The sequence below is a fragment of the Dipodomys ordii genome, unplaced genomic scaffold (genome assembly GCF_000151885.1).
Source record: "Dipodomys ordii isolate 6190 unplaced genomic scaffold, Dord_2.0 Scaffold64, whole genome shotgun sequence".
Taxonomy (NCBI): domain Eukaryota; kingdom Metazoa; phylum Chordata; class Mammalia; order Rodentia; family Heteromyidae; genus Dipodomys; species Dipodomys ordii.
This window is the reverse complement of record NW_012267280.1, coordinates 47,622-52,466: the sequence shown is the minus strand read 5'-3', so window position 1 is coordinate 52,466 and position 4,845 is coordinate 47,622. Positions and strand designations below refer to the sequence as shown.

Below are 4,845 nucleotides of genomic sequence, written 5' to 3'. Positions count from 1 at the left end.
ATATCATGCATGTACTTTAAAACTGCAGGAGGAAAAAAACTTTTCTAATGATATTACCAAGGGTCATTTACATTTGTTTATTTATTACATTGATAGGATTTTATCACTTAATTTTAAAATTCTTAGTTGCATATGGTAGCTGGGCAGAGGATACATTTAGACAGAGGGGGTAGAACCTGAGAGGGTCTAGATCCAGAGAGGGGCACATCCTGAGACCTTCCTTTTGGTCCAGCCTGAAACTGTCCTCAAGTTTTATGACCTGTCCAGTATTTTTTCAGTGAGAATTTTTGTTTATAATTCCCAGATGCCTGGCTAGCTGCAGGTTGGGCTGCAATATTCCTGGATGCTGAGCTTGTTTTTGTTTTCTAGGGAGATGTGTGGCCTTCTCTCCCTGACCCTGCCTCCCACTGATTGGAGCTGCCCCCCTTCCCCTGGAGTCAGATTTTTTTCTGCTAGAGAGATGAAAGGACACCAGAGTCATTTGCCATTTTGAAAAATGTCACTGTTTCTCCAGCAAGTGTTACTGTTCAGTTGCTCTGGTAGAGTCCATGCCACTATTAAAGATGACATTCTTCTCTGGTAGGGGGAAGAATTTCCTTCCAGGTGTTGTTCGTTGGAAGGAAGGGATTATGTTCTTGGTGGGGTTCTCACATTTTCTAGTGGTGTTTCAGACCATCCACAATGTGGTGAGTTCTTTCTGCATGTGTCTGTGGCCAGCTGGGTTGTGGATTTCCTTTCTTGGTCTTTGAGTTCATGGTGAAGGTAAAGTGGAAAGTCCAAGTGCATGCTGTGTCTGCTCCCACCACAGTATGTCATGGCTCCCCCAGCCACCATCTTTGCCACTGCTGACACCAGCAGGTGCTTAAATCTGTCTTGGTATGCAGGCTGCTTATAATTTTCTTCTTTTGTATTAATCCCTGTGTAACTGCAGCTTACATCATGTAACCATTCAGATTCTAAAACTCTGCTCTTCAGAGAGAGTTCTGTTGGTCCCCTGTTAATTTTCCACCAACTTCTGGAACTCCTTCCATTCCTAGAATTTTAAAGGCAATGTGGAGATAGGGAGAGATTGAACCAAATAGACTCAAGAATATTGGAGAATGCAAATATATGAATAGACTATTGAACCAAACATACTCCATGAGCACTTTAAAATTTAGAACATTGATAAGTGGGAAATATCTTAGAGAACTAAGCAATATAATGATAGAAGGGCAGAACTTTAGTTTACATATTTAGGAAAGCAGTTAGAGAAGACACAAGAAAAGGGGTAATATATTAATCAAAAAGGGTAGTATTAAATGCAGACTAAGGCTAAAATTGCAGTACAAATTAAGATTTTTCTCATAGGTAGAGCAACCTGTGTCCATATCAGCAAGGATCAGCAATGTGAAATCACAGAAACCAGATGCAGAAAACTTTCACAATGTCAGGACCCTAATCAGCACACACAGCAACACAGGTTAAGGTGCCACCACAGTGTTCAGATGCAGAAAACGTTCATGGTGCTAGGAATTTGACCAGCACACCCAAGGACACAGATCAAGTAGATGAGAGTCCAGCATCCAGGGGCAGGATACTTTCATAGCGCAGCCGGTCAGCCCAGTATGATCATGCGGCACTGTGAATACCCTTCTGAGGACCAGTCACATGGGAGGCCTGCACTGCTAATGACCCAGAGTGCTAGGCCTAGACCTCTCCCTCCCAGGACACCATACTCGAAGAGGATAAAGAGGCCAGAAACCATCTTCATCCCTCTCATTTGTCTGCTTCCAGCAAGAAACAACTGGTACTAATTCTGGTACAGAAATAAGGCCAAACACCTTATGTAATCCTGGCTGCCTGTGGAAACCTGATTTGTTAAAAAGACAGCGGAGACAATCTCCCTCTCACCTGTTGGGAGCATGCCCCTTCCAAAGCTCAAAGTCACCCCTGAGGTCTGAATTTAGACTCCCTCAGACCTTACTTCAGGCCAGCCAGATAACCCACCAGTCTGAGAAGAGCTTGCCAGCCTGGGGGCCAAGCACGTGCTAGTGCACCAGCATGAGTTAGCCCAGGGCTATGCACGCGCCACTTGCCAGGCTTAGGCCAGGGCGGGACCAAGCACTTACTACCAACCAGGTGCAAGCCAGCCAGCCCAGGACCAAGAGCCTGCCAGTCCGATGCCTCACACCCATTCTCCGAAGGAAGTAGAAACCAAGCCGGGGTCAGGAAGATGTCAGCCTAGGATGCAAGTGAAAACAATTTCCTGAACCAGAATGTGGGAGCCTGCACCCTACAAGACCCACATCTGTCTCAATCCAGGACTTTGTGTGGGAACAATTTCCTGTGAAAGCAAAGTCGAAACCAGTGCCTTCCCTCCTACGTCTCAAATGAGATCTGAGTGCTGGAACGCTGCTACTGGCCCCTCTGGAAATAATGTGAATCCATGAGTAGGGCCATAATGAGTTGCCATCTCCTTCCTCACCTTCCCAGTATGACTAGCAGGAATTTGCCTCTCCGTGACACAAACTGGGCCAAGACACTGGTCTACTGTTTGTCACAAACCGTGAACAAGCCACCAGGCTTAAATATAGGCCAGAAATTCAATCCTTTTGCACATTCCCATCATAGGAATGATTACCGGAGTGCACTACTATTGACACTAACATCTGTACAGGACTGCACTGGAGCTCTGATTCTCTCAAGCTCCACCCCTTACAGAGCTGGGAAGATAGACATCTGCTCTTCACACAGCAAGAAATCCCATAAACTTTTTTTTTTAATTGTCAAGGTGATATTCGGAGGAGGTAGTGAGTACATTTCTTGTCCACCATAAACTTTTTGCCCCACCTAGATTCAGACAAAGATTTCCCTTTCTATTCCAGCAAAAAAAAAAAATGCCTAGAAATTTTCAGGGGAATAGCATTGAATCTATAATGTCTTTTAGGAACATAGCCACATTCAGAATTTTAATTCTTCCAGTTTGTGGACACAGGAATTCTTTCCATTTTCTGTTTTTCTAATTTATTTATTTTCCTGTACTTTCTTCATTATTTTTTTAAATTTTTTTTATTGTGAAACTATCGTTCCAGATGCCCCTCAGTAGATGAATGGACCAGGAAAATGTGGTATATAAACACAATGGAATTCTATGCCTCCATCAGAAAGAATGACATTGCCCTATTTGTTAGGAAGTGGAAAGATTTGGAAAAAATTATATTAAGTGAAGTATGTTTTTTTTTATTTTATTTGTGAAAATACTGTACAGAGGGGTTACAATTGCATGGGCAGGATAATGCGTACCTTTCTTTTTTTTTTTTTAAATTTTATTTTGTTTACCCTTCACATCACTTCCCAGCCTCCCCCCTCCCCCCCATCCCAATCTTTCTCTTTCCCACCTCCCCCCCTTCCCCTCCCCACCGACGTTGTAAAGTTCGTTTTGGACATGACAACTAGTACTTCTCATTGTTGCATCAGGTCCACCTGTATTTGTAAGCATTTGGGTAAATGCCCAAAAGTGGGATTGCTGGGTCATAGGGGAGTTCTATGTGAAGTCTTTTGGGGAGGGACATATAAAGCAACAAAGAGATAATCTTATAAATTCGTTAGAAACACATGCATGAAAGAAAAAACATTAAAATACATATCTAAGGGTTCATTTTCCTGTCATCACATTATCTGACCTTTTCTGCTTGACTCATACATATACTAGATATTGCAAATAAGGGAAACCATGGGACCTATGTTTCTTTGGGCTTGGCTTACTTCTAAGTGAAGTATGTTTTTCATTAATGTTTTTTATTGTAACAATACCGTACAGGGGCTGGGAATGTTGCTCAGTGGTAGAGCACTTGCATTGCATGCATGAGGCCCTGGGTTCGATTCCTCAGCACCAATTAGCAAAAAGAAAAAAGCCGGAAATGGCGCTGTGGCTCCAGTGGTAGAGCTCTAGCCTTGAGCTGAAGAGCTGAGGGACAGCGCCCAGGTCCAGAGTTCAGGCCCCATGACTGGACTAAAAAAAAAAGTACCGTACAGAGGGGTTACAATTACATGAACAAGGTAATGAGTACATTTCTTGTCAAGCATTGTTGCCTCCTCCTTACCATCCCTGCCCTCCCAACACCCCGCACCCAATGTTTTAAAGTTCGTTTTTCGACATAAGTACTTGTACATCTCTTTGTTGCAATGTATCCACCTGTATCCCTATTTAAACAATTTGTTTTTTCCCTTTTCCTCCACAAATTATGCCAACATCAAATACTGTGAAAACAAGGATTACACCAAGGGGGAGTTTTTCAAATTTCTTACATCAAAGCTTTACCCTTCAGTATAGGGGTCTTTTACAGGTCTTTCATTAGAATTTGTATCCTAGGTATTTTTTTTTCATAAAGTCCACATTTGAAAGTATGTATGCCAGTCCAGTGGCTGGAGTCCCTCACTCCATGGGAAATAGAAACAAACCTGGAACAAGGAAGATGAATGAAGATAATCTCCTTCACCAGCCTGTAGGAGCTGGTCCCATCGGAGACTCACATCTGTCTCAATCCAGTTGTGTGGGGACAATGTCCCTTTAAATCATAATGGGAACCAGTGCCTTCACCTCAGATCTCAAACAAGGTCTGGGTACTGGAATGCTGCTCCTGGTCCCTCTGGAAATAGATGCCAATCCAAGATGAGGGCCATAACAAGTCCTCTGCCACCATGACTAGTGGATAACGTAGAAAATAAACCAGACTAAGACACTTGCCTTCTGTGTGCCAAATGACATCAACATGTCATCGGGCATAAACATAGGCCAGGACTTCAATCCTTTTGTACATTCCCATCAGAGCTGTGATTCCAGGCGCTCACCACTGTTGACAC

General features: G+C 43.2%; 1 protein-coding gene across 1 annotated transcript in view; it reads right to left on the bottom strand.

The window, feature by feature from the left end:
• The window catches only part of LOC105990250 (vomeronasal type-2 receptor 116-like), a 73,210-nt gene that overhangs the window by 22,757 nt on the left and 45,608 nt on the right, over nt 1-4,845 (bottom strand). The window lies entirely within an intron of this gene.